Source organism: Miniopterus natalensis, chromosome 10 (genome assembly GCF_054644295.1).
Source record: "Miniopterus natalensis isolate mMinNat1 chromosome 10, mMinNat1.hap1, whole genome shotgun sequence".
In the NCBI taxonomy this organism is placed as follows: domain Eukaryota; kingdom Metazoa; phylum Chordata; class Mammalia; order Chiroptera; family Miniopteridae; genus Miniopterus; species Miniopterus natalensis.
Window position 1 is genome coordinate 20569926 of NC_142090.1, and position 19792 is coordinate 20589717.

General features: G+C 36.7%; 1 pseudogene; it reads left to right on the top strand.

Annotated features, from left to right (window-relative positions):
* Nucleotides 1–548: 548 nt before the first annotated feature.
* LOC148092205 (cytochrome b-c1 complex subunit 7 pseudogene) lies at nucleotides 549–18938 on the top strand (annotated as a pseudogene).
* The last annotated feature ends 854 nt before the right edge of the window (nucleotides 18939–19792 follow it).

The following is a 19792-nucleotide window of genomic DNA, read 5'->3' on the forward strand; positions in this document are numbered from 1 at the left end:
ACTAGTCTTAGAAACTAAAATAATGCTACCTTAGGAGCAATTAAATGAGAATATTCCCTCCATAATAAGTTTTTAAGATATATAATCACTATATACTCTCTTTTCTGAATAAAACTCAGCCCCATGTTGTTTATAAGAAGATTAGCAAGGGTGTGGGTGATGGGAATGCTCATATACTGCCAGTAGGAGAGTAAAACCTTCTAACTCTTGATCAAATGTGTCATGTTGTATTGAGCAATGGGTTTCTATTGTGGAAACAAAAGAAAACTAAATAGAACAAACAAGGGCCAGCACCCCACTCTCACCAGGCAACTCAAAATACATGTCCTGGTTTATTAGTAACATTTTTACTTATTTCTGCATTTTTTAATAATCCCGTTACATTGTACTCTATTTTTGAAGTGTCTTATTGAACAATAACAGCCCCAGGGACAGGGCTAAATAGTACATGGGGGACAAGCTGCACCTCGGAGAACAAGGCCAGTCTTATAGGACCCTAAACAATAGTGGCTCTCAGCCAAGGATGGGTCGGAGATTAGTCAACTAACATGACGTCTGTTATGACTATGCTATATCATGTTTACATACCTGGGGCCTTGGCCGGAGAAGGTGGTGAGAAAGTCTAATTTAGGTTAAAGGGGAGGAGAATGGCTCTATGCAACTATATTTTCTTTGTGTAGAACAAAGTGGCCTTCGGAGGAATGAAACCATAGGCTAGGTCTTCATAGCAGCACACTGAAGCCAAAGGAGTAAACCAGGCTAGATCGTGACTGCCAATGAACATACATCTGATTAGCAGTGCTATACCTGACATGCGTGTCTAGCATGCTCATAAACCACAGATAAGGCTGAACTTATGTTACAGGAACACCCCACCCCATACAGCCATGCATGGCAAGAAGAAATACCTTCAAATGAGCACTAAAAATGGGATCTCATTTTTACTTAATCCTTTGACGTTAGTAACTACATATTCTAAACAGTTAAAGCATTTTATTTCATTAAAAAAATAAATTTTAGCCTGGTCCATGTGGCTCAGTGGTTGGGCATTGACCCATGAACCAAGAGGTCCTCTGTTCTTTTTTTTTAAATTTTTCTTTTTTTTTTTTAAATATATCTTTATTGATTTCAGAGAGAGGAAAGGAGAGGGAGAGAGAGAGATAGAAAAACACCAATGATGAGAGAGTCATTGATCGAGCCCGCAACCAGGGCATGTGCCCTGACCAGGAATCGAACCCCGATCGCCTGGATCCTAGGTGGACGCTCAACCGCTGAGCCAGGCCCGGCCGGGCCAGGTCCCCTGTTCGATACCCAGTCAGGGCACGAGCCTGGATTTTCGGCTTGTTCCCCAGTACCGGGCGTGCAGGAGGCAGCCAGTCGATGTTTCTCTCTCATCAGTGTTTCTATCTCTCTATCCCTCCCCCTTTCTCTCTCTCTATAATCAATAAAAACATTTTAAAAATAATGTTTTAACTCTCTTTTGAACACTTGGTTTTTCCTTAAGAAAATATTTTAGTTCCTCTTTTACAGGAATAAATATGTCACTTGTATTTTAAATATGTATTTATTCGCATTACACTCCCCAAAAAGCCTCAGGCTTGCAGACACTCCCTGACAAGACTTAAATGACTATTCACTACTCAAAACAACTAAAATGTTCATTCTTTTAAAATTATTTTTTTAATCTCTGTAATCATTTATGAATACTAGTAAAAATCTCCAGATCCCACCAACAGTCATTGTATAGTTAGCAACAATCTTTGACTCAAGAAGTGATAGTTGCTGGATGGACTGATCTTGTGCAAAGCGTTCCTAGTTTGCTGTTTATCACAGCACTAGTTAGGAAACACATTTGTCTTAAAACCCTGTAGGGTTTGAATTTGATTCTCTGGGTTTATGTAATTAATCTAATACTTATTTTTATGTGTCCTTGAAAAAATTATTTACTCTTTTATCGTTAGATTCTTCTAACAGTAAAATAAAAATAAATACCTTCAAATTTTTGTGAAAATCAAACAAGAGAATTCATGAAAAGTGCTTAATAAGCTGGCATTTAGTAAATGCTAAATAAATGTTAACTAATATTATTTCTATTACTTTATTTTGTCGTTCTCGATGCATTGTTACTTGTGACAGCTTCAATTTATATTTTATTCTACACTTGTAGATTTAAAAAAATCTTTTGAACATATTTCCCTGAATTGAGTAGGTGGTTCAACTAATTAATTAAGATATATCCCAATTAGCTGATAAACAAGTCAGTATTTCCCTACATTATAAATTCTGCAGGACAGACACTGCATTACTTAGCTCACCTTCATTCATTCATTATTAAGAAATTACCTATTATGAATTATAAGGAAGCTAGGAATAAATATAGCATTAATTATATTCTAAAGGATCTTAAATCCAGTGAGGAAAAAAAAAAGTGTGAAAGTAATTAACAGAAGCAAAAAAAAAGCGTGATGATAGAAGTGGATTCAAAACAATAAAATATGATTTAATCAGTCACTTCATGGATGGAGAAAGAGGTTCCAAAACTAAAACCCATTATTTACCAAAGTCCTCCTGATATTCCTCTGCACTTCACAGCCCCTCTGCTGTGGTTGACTGAACTCTAACTTCCTGACTTGTCTTTTTAGCTTTTCCAGCTACTTCCACACTGCGTCCTGCTTTGGAGTCCTGGTATAGACAGGATTTGCTTAACCAGCATCTATTCCCCCCATTTTCTAGTAATAATTTCCCTTACAATGAAAAAATTGAAACATAAATTGTCTCAAACTCTGGTCAGAACAGGAAGTCAATTATGATGTCTCAGTTTCCAAAGGAGAATAGTAGCTTCTAGCTTTTATTTTAGTTATTTTTTATGTTCATAGAATATTTCACTGTGGTAAAATATATAGGGTGCCCCCCAAAATGTATACACACGCTTTGAATAATTATAAAGGCACTGTTTATTAAAATACATTTCATTTTAAAAATTGAGCTATCAGTTGTTAAAGTGTGTACACATTTTGGGGGACACCCTGTATGTAACATAAAAGTACTGTACTATTTTAACCATGTTTAAGTGTATAGTTCATTGGCATTTGTACATTCACATTGCTGTGCAACCATCACCACCATCTGTCTCCAGAATTTTTCATCTTCCCCTCTAAAACTCTACCCATTAAAGACCAGCTCCCCATTTCTCCCTTCTCCCCAGCAATCACCATTCTGGTTTTTGTTTCTATAAATTTGATTACTCTAGGTATCTCATCTAAGTGGAATCACACAATATTTGTTCCGTTTTTATTGTTTATTTCACTTAGTAGAATGTCTTTAAAGTTCATCCCTGTTGTAGCATGTGTTAAATTCCCTTCTCTTTTGAATAATATTTCATTGTATTCATGCACCACATTTTTTTTATGCATTCATTTGTCCAGATATTTGGGTTTTCTCCACCTTTGATTATTGTGAGTAATGCTAAACATGGGTGTACAAATACCAGTTAAATCCCAACTTGCATTTCTTTTGGAGCATACCCAGAAGTGCACTTGCTAGAGCATATGGTAACTCTAAGTTTAATTTTTTTTTTGAGGAATAGCCATACCATTTTTCCCAGTAGCTGTACCAATTTATATTCCCAGAAACAAGGCACAAGGCTTCCAATTTCTCCACGTCCTCAGAAACAAGCGTTATTTTCTTTTTTTAACTAGGCATCCTACTGAGTGAATAATAAAGCATTTTCAGTGTAGCAGAGACAGTATAACTTTTATCTCAGGCATGTAGATATAGAATATATTCACATGATGACACCTAAACAAATATAACAAAAATCAGTAAACCTACTTGTTTTTTTGTACATATTACACGCTAATATTTTTATAGTTTATGATTTGATATTAGGTTGTGGTTGTTATTTTATATATCTGGTTTTATCTTCCATCGAAAAGCCTGGAATCAGCCTGTAGTTTTGGCATGAAATATAGCCACAGCCCCTCTCTTATTTCATGAAATACTACAAGAGGGATCCTGAAGTTCATCTGTTGCTAACCCAACTTGCTCACTTTACAAACCTGTGGTTTTGAAATGCCCAGGAAAAGGGAAGGAGGCAGCCAAACCAGGAGGCTCCTTAATCTCAATCTCCCCTTGGGGCTTTTGCTTTTCAGCTTGATGGCCTCTGAACTCCTAGCACACAATTAAGCAGAGCTAGAGGTACGTGGTCCCAGGAAGAAAGAGACAACAAATTTCATTTTTTTAACCTGCTACTTAGAAAACATATCTATTGACAGAAAGACAAGCTTAATGTGTACTTAGATCTTCGCCTTCGTGGAACACACAGGCCTAAACCTGCCATTGGAAGGACCACAGATCCATTCAGTGTGGAACTTCACGATGACAATGTGCATTTAACTGGTCTGAAAGGTCTCATTTAAACACTGTCTGGGGCTCCTCCGTAATGCTGAGGCTGTGACTGAAGTGAGAGTGAGATTCCTGAAGTCCACTGTATTACAACACATGTTTCAGTTCCTAAATCCCAGCTCTTTGTCAATACACCTCTCCCCCAATGGTTGTCTGGGCCTTCAACACTAAAGTCACTGGAGTGACACTAAACCAGCCATCTCATCCATCTTTCACCTGCCTCACCACTGAGGTGATAAATCTTCATTTCCCTCCACAGTGTTTGACACTTGGTAGCTCTCCCTTGTCTGCAATTATAATGGTCTCTCAGCCTCTTACGATTAGAATTTCTGATTATGCCCAAATCTGTGCAGCAAAACACATATAACAACTCTCTAACTTCTTTTAATTTCATTGTAAATGGGACTTGCTTTAAAAAGAAAAATACTTCAATGTTCCTTATTCCAAAAGGGCAATGCACCAATGCACGCCGTGTCCTTTGAATGTTAACAACATGTGGTTCACTTTTCCCAGTCAGGCCCATTTATATTGAAAAGTTGTTTAAACCTCAGGAGGGTAGCTTTGCCTGTGGAGCGCTGTCTGCCTTAATGTCTAAGAGACTTTGTAAAGCTTTCCTAGGGATATTCTGCATTTATTTTGGTTCTACATAGAGTGAATACAGCAAGCTAGATTCAAATATATTGATTGAATTGGAAAACATTTTTATAGGGAAATAATGTCAACTTGACATATAGGTTATTTGTCTCTTACACTTTATGAGAAAAACAAAGATTACTTGGGTCTCCAGGACCTAAGTGCACATGGTCACAGGACTGATAAGAGGATAAGTGAGAACACAGTGTCCCACAGCTACAGTAGTGCTTTCCAAACACTTTAAGTTTTATGATTAATTTTTAATTGGTTTTCACATAATTTATTTGCATGATTGATTGATACTCTATTACACTTTTAAGGAAATATTTTCTCTTAACTAATGAGAATATATGAGGAGAAAATGATAAAGCCAGTGTGCAAAATGCCAAAATTCTAAAAAACGCATTTGTTACTATTTAAAGCAGTATTAAAACTGATTATGAGTACACAAGTTGACTTGAGAGTAACCCATATTTACATTGAGAAGTTGTTTTCAAGTATGATATTGTTAAATCAAAGATAATAAAAAAGCATTTTCAATTTCTTGAAAAGATCAAGTTGCTTTATTTAAACAAGACAATTTTCTGCCCCAAGAAAAAAGCCTGTTATTTGAAATTTATATATTTAAAAAGAAAAAGAAAAAGATGATCTCCCTAGCCTTGAACTCTTGGCACTATCTGACATCCAACTTTCTGAAAAATACAGATTTTTAGTACATGAGAATGGACCCCTGACTCATCTCATTCATAATTTCTGGAGCAGTCAGTGCCAGGTGAAGGAAAAAGTAAAGACGAAGCTCAATTCTTCCCTCCAAATGCCCAGAATGTAAATGCACATTAAGAGTGCTCTCAGACACAGAATACGGTGAACTACAGAACACACCAGTGGAATGTCACTGCTTGTCACAGAAGGGCTGGCTCTCACAGGCCAGGTGAGGGAGGATGGGAAATGTAAGTCTAGTGCCAGAGTGCCTAAGCATGCTGCCAGACATTAGGGCACCAATGTCAATGACACTGTCCCCTGCTCTCAGGGAGCTTACAGTCTTGCAGAGCTTCATTACAGTTTCAAAGTTTACTGTATGTAGGGCTATTTGTACCTAACAACCTTAAATATAAATGCAGGTACCTCCACATTTGTGCCCTCTTGGATTGAAGGAAACCAGGACGCCCCACGCCTGAGGTCGGCACCTACAGGACTGTGAGGATAGGGGAGCTCTGCTGTCTTCATCTTTCTCTTTCTTTTTTCTTTCTTTCTTTCTTTCTTTCTTTCTTTCTTTCTTTCTTTCTTTCTTTCTTTCTTTCTTTCTTTCTTTCTTTCTTTCTTTCTTTCTTTCTTTCTTTCTTCCTTTCTTCCTTCCTTCCTTCCTTCCTTCCTTCCTTCCTTCCTTCCTTCCTTCCTTCCTTCCTTCCTTTCTTTCTTTCTTTCTTTCTTTCTTTCTTTCTTTCTTTCTTTCTTTCTTTCTCTCTCTCTCTCTCTCTCTCTCTCTCTCTCTCTCTCTCTCTCTCTCTCTCTCTCTCTCTTTCTTCTTTCTTTCTTTCTTTTTCTTTCTTTCTTTCTTTTTTCTTTCTCTTCTTTTTTTCTTTCTCAAGAAGCAAGAAAAACCTCAAATAAACAATCTAACCCTACACCTAAAAGAATTAGAAAAAGAAAAACAAAAAAAAGCCCAGAACAAGTATAAAGAAGGAAATAATAAAGATCAGAGCAGAAATAAATGACATAGAGACTAAAAAGCACCATAAAAGATAAATGAAACCAAGAACTGGTTCTTTAAATAGATAAACAAGATTAATAAACCTTTAATGAGACTCATCAAGAAAAAAAAGAGAGGACCCAAATAAATAAGATCAGAAACAAAAAAGGAGAAATAATAACTGACTTCACAGAAATACAAAGGATTGTAAGAAAATACTATGTGAAACTAACTATATGCCAAAAACTGGACAACTTGGGTGAAATAGATAAATTCCTAGAGACATGCAATCTTCCCAAACACAATCAGGAAGAATCAGAAAACTTGAATAGCCCAATAACAACTAATGAAATTGAAGCAGTAATCAAAAAGCTCCTGGCAAACAAAAGTACTGGACCTGATGGCATCACAGGAATATTTTGCCAAACATTCAAAGAACTAATACCTATACTCCTCAAACTATTACAGAAAACTTGACATAGGCTTCCAAGCTCTTTTTACAAAGCAAGCATTATTCTAACTCCAAAACCAGATAAAGACACTACAAAGAAAGAAAATTATAGGCTAATGACCTTGATGAACATAGATGCTAAAATCCTCAACAAAATACTAGCAAACTGGATCCAGCAATACATTGGAAAGATCATACACCACGACCAAGTGGGATTTATTCAGGAGATGCAAGGCTGGTACAACTTCCGCAAAACAGTAAATGTGATACATCACTTAAACAAAATAAAGATAAAAGATCATACGTCATATCTATAGATGCATAAAAAGCAGTCAATAAAATCCAATACCCATTCATGATAAAAACTCTCAGCAATGTTGGAATAGAGGGATCATTCCTCAACATAATAAAGGCCACGTATGACAAAACTACAGCCAACATATTACTCAATGAGCAAAAACTAAAACCATTTCCCCTAACAACAGCAACAACACAGGGATGTCTGCTTTCACCACTAGTATTCAACATAGTACTGGAAGTCCTTGCCATAGCCATCAGACAAGAAAAAGATATAAAAGACCTCCAAATTGGAAAGGAGGAGGTAAAACTTTCATTACTTTCAGATGACATGATATTGTACAGAGAAAACACTAAGGGCTCCACCATAAAACTACTAGATCTAATAAATAAATTCCACAAAGTAGCAGAATTAATATTCAGAAATCGGTGGCATTTTTATACAACAATGATGAATTATCAGAAAAAAAGAACAAAGAAAACAATCTCATTTACTATTGCAACAACAAAAAAAGTACCTAAGAATAAACTTAACCAAGGAGGTAACAGGCCTGTACTCAGATAACCCTAGGACACTGAAGAAAGAAATTGAGGAAGATACAAATAAGTGGAAATATATACCATGTTCGTTTAAAGAAAAAATTAACATCATTAAAATTTTCATACTACCCAAAGCAATCTCTAGATTCAATGCAATTCCTATCAAGATACAAATGGTTTATTTCACACACTATAACAAGTATTCCAAAAATTTATATGGAACAAAAAAGACCTCGAATAGCCTCAGCAATCCTGAGATAGAAGAAAAAAGTTGGAGGTATCACAATACCTGATATCAAACTATACTACAAGGCCACTGTAATCAAAACAGCCTGGTACTGGTATATGAACAAGCATATAGATCAATGGAACAGACTAAAGAGCCCAGATATTTACCCACACCAATATGGCCAATTAATATTTGACAAAGGAGGTAAGAGCATACAATGGAGTAAAGACAGTCTCTTCAATAAATGGTGTTGGAAAAATTGGATAGGTACATGCAAAAATATGAAACTAGACCACCAACTTACACCATGCACAAAATAAATTCAAAACGGATAAAAAACTTAAACGTAAGACATGAAACCATTAAAAATCCTAGAAGAAAACATAGGAAGTAAAATGTCAAACATCTCTCATAGCAATAATTTTGCTGATATATCTCCTAAAGTAAAGGAAATAAATGAAAATATAAACAAATGGGACTACATCAAACTAAAAAGCTTCTGTGCAGCAAAGGAAACCACCCTCAAAATGAAAAGAGAACCCACTGTATGGGAGAATATATTTGCTAATGATACATCTGATAAGGGGTTAATTTCCAAAATATATAAAGAATTTATACAACTGAAAACCAGAAAGACAAACAATCCAATTAAAAGTGGGCAAAGGACCCAAATAGACACTCTCCAAAGAGAACATACAGATGGCCAACAGACATATGAAAAAATGCTCAGCATCACTAATCATTAGAGAGATGCAAATTAAAACCACAAGGAGATATCACCTCACACCTATCAGAATGGCTACCATCAATAAATCAACAAACAACAAGTGCTGGCAAAGGTGTGGAAAAAAGGGAACCCTAGTACATTGCTGGTAGGAATGCAGACTGGTGCAGCCACTGTGGAAAACAGTGTAGAGTTTCCTCAAAAAATTAAAAATTGAACTGCCATTTGACCCAGTATTTCTACTTCTAGGAGTATATCCTAAGAATCCCTAAACACCAATCAGAAAGAATATATGCACCTCTGTGTTCATAGCAGCATTGTTTATGATAGCCAAGATCTGTAAATAGCCCAAGTACCCATCAACAGCGTGAAGAAGAAGAAAAAAAAAAAGTCGTACATTTACACAGTGGAATACTACATGGCTATGAAAAAGAAGGAACTCTTACCTTTTGGGACAGCGTGGATGGACCTGTAAAGTATTATGTTAAGTGAAATAAACGAGACAGAAAAAGACAAATACCATATGATTTCACCTATATGTGGAATCTAATGAACAAAATAAACGGACAAACAAAATAGAACCAGAAGCATGGATGCATGGAACAGACTGGCCTAGGTCACGGGGTATGGGGTGGGGTGATGGATGAATGAAAGTGAAGAGATTAGCCAAAGAAATGTATGCAGTATGGTGATGGCCAGAGAAAGGGGGATTGAGGGCTGGGTGTAGGTGGGTAAAAGGGGGGAAATGGGGGACATCTGTAATAGTATCAACAATTTAAAAAACTAACATAAAAAATAAAAAATAACATAAGCCTGTTACAACTGAAAAAAAAAGTCAGGAGCAAGTTCTCATGAAGGGAAATTCTCAGGAGAAGAGAGAAGACAAGATGTCCCATGAAACTTGTTCTTCCCATGACTGAACTGACTGAGAAGCATTTATTACTGAAGTGGAAAACAGGGAACTTTGGGTCCCAGTGCTCGCCTGGGTGTGTGTTGTGCTTTGCCTGAACTGCTGATTCTTGAGAGACCTGAGTCAAGTGCTCTGTACTGTTCCAATGCTGGGCTCCAGGGTGAATTGTGAAAGCAACAGTCTCCTGGGGGGTAATAAACCCCAAGCTCCTCAGCAGAACAGCAAAACTCCTGAATGTGTGCTCTCATTTTTAAAATCAGTTAACAGACTCTTACTCCGAGCTGTATATCTGAATTCTGAAACATGCTTGATTTGCAATTTCTGAGGCCTCAGAGAGCCATCGTGTTTCTTGCCTACATGCTTTCACATATTACACTAATCAGCCTCCCTGGGCCAACATAATTAGGCAAAATTAGTCGGCACCTTTATTGCTTGGCCTCCTCCCCTGGAGCCATTTTACTTTGAAGTTTATTGTCTTGCTCCAGCATTAATATTTAAATAATAAATACAAAATTCCTAGGAGAGTTCATCAAGAAATATCTACAAAGTACTTTTAAAAACCTTTGATATATGTACATATAAAGCACTGAATGAGAAGGGAGGTGCCTGGAGTCTGCAAGATTAGTTGAACCAGGCCTGGTGATCAATATAGTGACAGACAAACATATAAGAGAAACAATTTAGCCAGTAGGGCGTTTTAAATGCATCTAATAATGATCTTGCTAAATACCTGCTTAGAACCCCATGACTGCTTCCTGTGAGCCCCTCCTATGGCTTACAAGGCTCTCCAACATTCTTCCTCCCCTGTCTCACTTCTTGCCGTTCCATAGACATGTGCTGTAGTCAAATTAGCTTCAAGGGTAAATGCACCTTCTTCTCACAGGCTGGCTCCACTTGAAGCTATTCTCTACTCAGTCTCCCCGCCCCACTCCTAAGGCTCATCTTGGATTCACTCATCCTTTAGGTCTCAGGCTTTATGTCTTTTCTCCATGAAGCTTCTCCTTGAATTCCTTCACACTAGACAAGCTGCTGTTCCTGCCTTTTTTCTTCTAGCACTTTCAATATAATAGTGATACTCTGTGCTGCATTCCAGTTTCAGTGGTCTGCCTCCCACCCATCCTAGACTGGAAGCCAAGAATATCTTTCACCTTCATATCCCAAGGTCTTAGTCCAGTGACAAAAAGTACAGTTCCAATAAATACCTGTTGAATTAATTAATTGCTAGCAGAATGACGCTAAAAATGTCACTGTGCCTTAAAAAGAAAGCGTGCGCACGCTCAATTTGATATCCCTACGATATTATTTAAGGAGATCAAAGAAAGTGTTCCGAATGGTGGGACATTTGAAATGATGCTTGAATAAGACATTTTTATTCTAGGCTCTTTATTTCATAATGTATAGGTATTCTGCTAAAAATTGGGGTAGGAAAAACTTCCTGTTATTTGGTTTCTTTAATCTCTCTTTTCATCTCTCTCTCTCTCAATCTCTCTCTCTCTTCCTTAACCATAATTATTTCAAGAGTATGATTAGAATTTCACTTTTTAATGATGTTTTAATCTCTGTTCGCACCCAAAAGTCACATTTGCATGTACCTTCCTACAGTAAGGTCTTTGCATATGCCAGATTTTTTTGGTTGCTTGTTGAGTTAATTTCTCGTCAACTTTCAAAGCCTTGCTCACAATATACCTTCCTTGACCTTCCAGTTCCCAACTAAGTCAGACACCCCATTAAATGCACTGGCAGCATGCACCTCTCCTCCTAGCATTTATCATACTAGAACTAGATGTTTAATTGGTAATTTTGGGTTATTTTCTGTCTTGACCACCACTGTCTTCCCTACTGGTTTTGTGAACAGATGCAAGCATAAAGAGAAGCCCAAAATAGGAATATACTATTCATCCATTAAGAATCTTATCATTAAGTAAAAAGCAGTTTTAGAAAATTGTATCATTTTTGTTAATAAAAGTAAAAATTAAGTGTCAAAATATCTGCAAAATGTTAGTGAAGGAAGAAAAATGAAAAATGCACTTTTGATTGGTTTCAATGGTAACTTTTGGTGCTCTTATAGACATAACTTTCTAGGAAACAAAATTTAGATACACATGTATTTGAGTATTCATTTAACTAGATCAGATATATATATGTGATATATTTTACACACCAACTAACAGAATATTCACTTTGTTTATAGGTTATAAAATGCCTATCATCAATATGACATATTAAAAACATTTCCAGACTCGAAAGCAGCAATACTAAGCTAAACAAGGGAAGGACAGATTTTGATAACAAAGCAAGAATTGTATATATTCTTGCTTTGTATATATTTGATATTATTGCTCGTTTTAAAGACTGCCTTTGCAACACACTATGTATGTATGTATATATGTATTTTTTAATTTAATTTTTTTTTTACAGGAATGAGTACATTTCAAAGATCACAGTTGCATTGTGAAGATTTATTCTCTCAGGGTATAAAACATATGTGATATTCTTGACACCATTTGTTCTTTGAATCAATTTTAGTTAAGCCTCCTGAGTGTTGATAAATCTATTTTAGATGCACTCTTGGAATGTTCTAATCCTCTGTGATACATGGCCTCAAAATAAGAAAGACTCTTTCCATAAATCTTTCAAAAATATCATATAGGCCATTTGGTTAAGTTTATCTAAATTAATTGTATAATGACTGAAGCCTAGATTTCCTTATATATGAAATTAAAATATATCTATTTTTAAGTTATTGTCTACCAGACATTGTCCATTTCATAATAATTTTCTTTAGGAAATGTTGATGTGGCCACATCAGTTTTCTTTTTAATATCTGATTTCTCTGCCACTATTGATAACCTGTTTTTAGAAACAATCTCATTTCAGTTACTTCAGGTGCAGCTCCAGGGCAATTAAGCTATTTTTGAAGACAGTGAATCCAAGGATGTTCATATACGGCTGAGCCTGAGGAAATCTCCAGAGCCAAGTACTAGTGTCCTGGTAGCGAGGTCTTCTGGAGTGCCATTGCACTCTGGGGAGAAGGCTTCGTTTTAATTTTTTAAATTCTGATTATGGCTATTTTTGATTAATGACAATAGAAACTTATTTGCACACGCTAGAAATACAGAACATGTATCAATAATGGTGAACTTTTAATAATCGTATACTTCTTAACACTTTACTTTTTCACCCTTAATTCGGGGAAGCCAAGCACTTCCAGCAACTTAGCACATAGTGATCATGCCTTAAATTAGAAACCTTTATAGTGTCTGTTTAACATCATTTTTCCTTTTGAGATTGGTATTTTAACTAGCAAGACACTCTCTCATGATTCCTGGTGCTTTAGCTATACAGATCAAAACCTTAGATCATTAGCCTACTTGGTTCAGTTGATTTGAGAACACATTTCTAATGTGAGTAAGGTCATTAAATCCCCTAGGAGCCAGATACCTTTGTTCTAAGGGCACAGTCTACACTGAAATAAGAGCAAGTTTTCTTATCATGTGTTCCTTTAGCCTGAAGGAACCACTTAAGAAAATGAAGATGACAGAGCTCAAACCTATCAGCACGAGTAAAAAGGCAACTCAGTTCAACTCATCTTCTAACAATATATAGAAATACTATCTTCACATAGAAAAAAAGAGTCAATTATTGGTGTCACAGCCTCTTAAAATTAGACTAATTAATCATCAGTTGCTACTGCCTATATAGTTATATATTTATAAAAGTATATTTGTGGGGAAGAACGATAGAAAAATGAGAAAGGGATATTAGGGAAGGGGTTATTGTGAGGTTGAAATAGATGGGAACTTAAAAATCATCTCTCCTTATTTTACAAAAGAGAAGACTAAGGGCTGAAAAGAATGAGTGACTTATCCATTGTCACTAGGATTATAGGGGGAAACGCTGAGTGTCAGTGATGATTAATTTTCTGTGTCAACTTGGCTGAGACACCATACCCAGATATATGATCAAATATTCTTCTGGATGTTCTATGAGGGTGTTTTCAGATAAGATTAATATTTAAATTAGTGGATTCTGAGTAAAGCAATTGACCTCCATAATGTGGGTGGGCCTCAGCCAATCAGTTGAATGCTTGAATAGAGCAAAATGTCTGCGTTCTCCCAAGGAAGAGTGAATTCTGCAGATGGCCTTTAGACTTTAACTGCAACATCGGCTCATCCTTGGGTCTATAGCCTGCCAGCCCCCCTGCAGATTTTGGGATTGCTGGGCTCCATAATAATGTGAGCCAATTCCTTAAAATAAATCTCTATTTACCTAGAGAGATTTATTTTATATAATTCACATCCTACTGGTTCTGCTTCTCTGGAGAACCCTAATAGGGTGTCATAAATTACATGAATCTACAAGTGAAAAGAAGAGGTAAAATCATCAGTTGTCTTTCCTTCTAAACTTATTCTTTTTAACTCTTTGGAAGGCTCTTTGAAAAACCACACTAAGATAAGCATTATACAAAAAGATGCAATTCTCTTTTAAATTAGTATCTTCAGTCATGAACTAACTTGTTTATCTTCTCTTACTATGAAGCATTTGACTAAACCGTCTAAACAAACGGCATAATCATAAAGCCATTAATTTTCTAAGAACCACCACAAAAAATGATCCTTTATTGCAAAGAGGAAAGATCAGGATTTTTATCCTATAATGGGTACCCAAATTATATAGATGTATACCCATCATTCCTGCTGGTCTCTGTGCTATTCTCATTCAACTTTTCTTCCTTTGAGGCATATCTCAAGGCTCACCTTGACCATGACATTTTCATGTTGGCTACAGCTCATGTTGAACTTTCCCTTCTCAAACTCCCTTTTCAAGTTAGCACTTTATTTCCCATCATTTTTTAACTGTCTGAACCATCATCCAAAAGAGTGCTTAGCTCTATGAGTTTATTCTTTAAGATAAAAGAGAGCATTAAGGTTTAGAGACTATGCCTGAGTGACTTAATCCTCTAGAAATTAACACAAGTGGTGTCACTGTAGGACTCAGAGGAAGGTAAGAAGATGGTTATAGAAACTTAAACTTGGACTCTTTAAGAGAATTTAAATAATTATAATGTAAGATATGGGCTGTAAGAACCCAAATTGGAGAAAACATGTAAACTCAGACAAAAGTGGGAGTGGAGAAGTGTGGTAAAGTTTATAGGATAGTCCCACGCAACATGCAAAGTGCTCTGGGGGAGGTGAGGCAGCCCAAGGAGTCCTGTACTATGCTTTTTCTCCACCCCTAATATTTTCTGTTCTAAAAACACTCCTTCTCTGAGAGGCAAAAATCTTTTAAAGCCTAGCACTACCTTTCAGCTCTGTGATTTCAGATGTTTCTATGGCAGTATTAGATAAGAAGCAGAAAAACATTCACTTACCCTAGCCTTCATTTTAGGAAAAGATAGCTTTCTGTGCTTGCTGCTCTCTACCTGTCCTGAGAAAATGAGGCGTTATTAGTAAAGTGCTTCTGAAAGAATTCCATCGTCTTGCATTTAGATTCCTTTGGGTGGAATTCAGTAAGGTATGCAGGAGAAAGCCCACTTTTCAAAATGTGCCTTGTTTGTATGATGTTCCTGGAGACATCATAAGTTATGTATCAGTTATCCTATTACCCACAGCTGTTCATTCCACATTATCTAAATGCCACACCAACACGTAACTCATGCTTTCTGGTTTTGCTGTTTTCGGAATAACTTGTCCTGAAGTGACAAGTGCCTCTGATAATGGTTCTGAATCTTCATCACTCTGTGATGATGGGGCTCAATATCAGCGCAGGAATAAAGGCATGGACTATACCTCAAACAGAAATGTGATTAATCTTAAACACATCAAAATGTTAAGATTTGTCTGGAGACATCATCACATCTCCAATTAACTCTCTGTTTCTTGTCCCCAAAACACACACTTGAGGTTGTGAAATATTCCATGAAACTTAGATATGTGGAATGAAGCATTTAAAAAAATAAATGCTAATACTCATTAAGTTTCTGGGTAAAAAGATTAAAAAATGTTCTAAGAAGTTTTTAAGGAACATAAAAAACCTGATTTATAGTATAACTAGCAAAACATTTCTCAGGTTTTAGAACTAACTAATATTGATTATAAATGTATGGATCTTTTTATATTCTTTTGAGATGGTAACTTCCACCTTGTTCATACTCCTTTGCCATGTAAAGATAAACAAGTTAGTTCATGACTTGTTCTTATGAAGTCAACTGTCAAGTTCTGGAGCTGCCCTGTGGGTCGACGTGGAGAACATCTGAGGGTGGCCCCCAGCCCACAGCCAGGGAAGAATTAAAATCCTTAATCCAAGTCTGCAATAAACTGAATTCTATCAAAAATCATTGAGAGAACTTATAAGCAGATTCTGCACTAAGACTGTAGGCCTAGCCTATAGCTTGAGGAAACCTCGACCTTGAGCCAGAGAACCCAACTACTTTTTGCTCAGATTCCTCATCCATAGAAACTGGAAGATAATAAATGTTGTTTTAAGCCTCTAAGCTTTAGGGTAATTTGTTATATAGCAATAGATAACTTTTACACACTCTATAAAGTATTCTTAGTTGATATTAATCTCCTTCATCCTTGAATGATACCACTCATTTTGAAAGTTAATCACAAAATACCTTGCATTGTTTACTTAGTGCTAATTGGAGATTTTTCAGTGGTGTTCTGTAGAGATTCTAAAGAGGGTGCATGCATATGAATGTGTGTGTTCTGTATATGCAAAGTGATTGTGTGCTTAGCGGGAGTTTAAATGAGGGAGTTAAGTGGGCAGGGCTCTGGTTCCCTTTCCCCTGCCTTAACTAGAACAATTCCTTTTACATTCTAAATGTATTAAGCTAATATATAATGTTTAATTAGGAAAGAAAGGTGCTATTTTTTAAAGTTTTAAAATTATCAACTTAAGTGTTTTATGCAGTAAGTCTTGCCCACCACTGGACTTAATACAATGTAAATTTTTTAAAGACCAGAAACTAGAAGATACTTTTTTAGACAGTTGGGAAATTTCTTTTCAGGTATCCAAATCTAAAGCTTCCAACCTAGAACTCCTAAATACCGCTCTATAAAATATATTCAATCAAGTAAAACAAAATCAGATAGCCTGTAAATCAGGCAACAGTACAGTGGAACCTCGGTTCTTGAACTTAATTTGTTCAGGAAGCCTGTTTGAGAGCAATTTGTTTGAAAACTGAATTATTTTTTCCCATTAGAAATAATGTAAATTGAACTAACCCGTTCCAGACCCCCAAATGATTCCTTTCTTGTATACAATACATGTTTAATGTACTGTTTAATCTATAAACAAACACTTCTTTTCTTAAATTTATCGAACCACCCCCTACTAGCCTTAAACGAATTTTTCATATATCACTGCCTCCAATATGCTATCACAGGCTAACTGCTTTTTGTTTATCCAAATCAGCAACAGTTTTTCTACCTCTTCAATTGCCCATGATTGTTGTTTTGTGAACACTTTCACACCCTTAGCAACATTAGGACTCTTAATGGCCTCTTTGTTTTAAAATTGTGGAATAAAAGCACTCTCTCCTTTGTTGGTTGCCTGAGAGATGCTTTTTGTCATGCTGACTTCTCAGCATGAACGGGTTGTCAGGTCAAAAACTAAAAATTTGATCAACAAAGAAGACATTTTTTTCTGTGAACGACTTGGTCGAGAACTGAATTGTCTGAGACTTTAGAGAAACGAGGCTTGACTGTATGACTATTTTACAGTTTCAAAATGTGATTAATACAATAAATTTAAGGAACAAAATTGATTCCATGCCTGAATGCCCTATTTATACCATAAAATAATAGAATCTCAGAATTGAAATAGATTATATAAGTTATCATTACTTAAAATACCCACCTGATGCCTTAACCTCCCAAAGAGCTCATTTTCAAGTTGCTAAGCTCTTTAAAAACTGTGATACCAAACTAGAGACTTAAGTATTAAGTTCTCAAGTTGGACTGAGGATATCATCCCTGGAAATCCAGAAATTTGGCCTGTACATTCTCAATAAGAATTCAATAAGCTCAATGTAGCAGGTAAAGCCACTGCCTCGGTAAGTACAACCTTCTATAACTATGATACAGTGCAACGCGGGGGGTACCTTCATTCATTCATTTATACTTTCATTTATTCCTCTCCCCGGCTCATACAACTTTTCAAAAATGTTCTCTGCCTTCACCTACTCTTCTGAACTTTCTCACGCTTCCATTCATTGCTGAACACTCTGCACTGTTTTCCACTGACACCACTCGCTGAAATTGCTCTTGTTAAGGTTAATGATGATTTTATATGACAGTGTCTCTTCCGGAAACTCACTCATATGTGTTTTAACATTTAGAAGGCCAAATCATCAAAATGCCTTACTTTATCAAATACTGTAGGTAAGAGAAAATGAGGAGCAAAGGTGTTTCCTAAATGCTTAGTTTTAATAATCTGGTTACTGCCTCTTCTACCCTTGTCCTAAGGAAATTTCTAGAATGCTTGCTCAGATTTCCCCTCTTCTTGATAATCTCTTAGCCTTGTGAAATTTCAGTAATCGGCGGGGAGAGAACCAAAAGAAGAGAGACTGCTGCTGAGGAGAGAGGAAGTTAGTGGAAGCATCAGGAAAGAGTAAAAGCGGAATTGGAAGGAGGTCTTGGGTGAAAGTGCTGAGCAGGCCTGCTTCTGCATCAAGCCAGAGACTGGAGGCTATTCTAAAATGGAACTGCAGTGCTGCAGGCTTCAATAAGCTGGGGGTAGTGCGGAGACGATGCAATACAAGTGGGTGACAATGTAAAAGAAGCCATAAGAAGGTTTCCTGAGAACCTGGGTAACGTTAGGGTGGTTCACGTTAGAAGGGCACCGAGGCAGCAGGTCCTGCCTAAAGGACACCGAGGCCGCGGGTCCTGCCTAAAGGACACAGGGGCGGCGGGTCCTGCCTAAAGGACACAGGGGCGGCGGGTCCTGCCTAAAGGACCCTGGACAAAATATGATGAGTGTAAATTCTACCTTTAACCACATCCAAAAGAGGTTATTCGGGAAAGAAAAGAAAGAGAAGAATGGGCAAAGAAATAATCAGGCAGTTAAAGTCTGTGGGTGCAGCTGTCCTCAAAGGACTTTAACGATGCTGGCTAAACCTAAAATGTACCATGTAGAACCTTCTGGGCTGCAAGCATGGACAGACTGACAGACCTCAGAGGGAAGGGGGAGGGGAGGAGGAAGAGATTAACCAAAGAACTTATATGCATATGTGCACAGCCCATGGACACAGATAGCAGTGCAGGAAAGGCCTGGGGGGGGCAGGGGCTGGGCGGAGGGGGGCAAAGGGGGGAAGATGGGGGACATCTTTAATACTGTCAAGAATAAAAAATTTAAAAAATAAAATATATATATATGTATATACATACACTTTCTTAAATCAATATCTGTTATGAAAAAGAAAATAAATAAAAATAGAGATTTTTGATTGGCAGTTGAAAGTGAAGAGGGACAAGAGAAAGGTCTGGATGCAGCTATGGTTCATAAGAGACTCGCTCAGCAGCTGGGACAATGAAATGGATGTTAAGAGGTATGTGTTATAAATTGGACCTTCTAGGATGTTCTAAAAGAAGCACCAAAGAAGATCAAATGATAAGAATTACAAGTTGCTTTCATCAGAGAACATTTTTGAAAAGTTGTATGAGCAGGGGAGAGGAATAAATGAAAGTATAAATGAATGAATGAAGGTACCCCACCCCCGTTGCACTGTATTATAGTTATAGACGGTTGTACTTGCAGAGGTAGTGGGATCATTTTATATTTTAAAATAATTCTGTGTGACTGTGAAGTAATTGGATGGATTTTATGTCACAAAGTTAATCCTGAGCTTGTTTCCAGAGGAGAGATTATTTTTAAAAGTCTTTGCAAAATATAAACATCATTAGTATTAA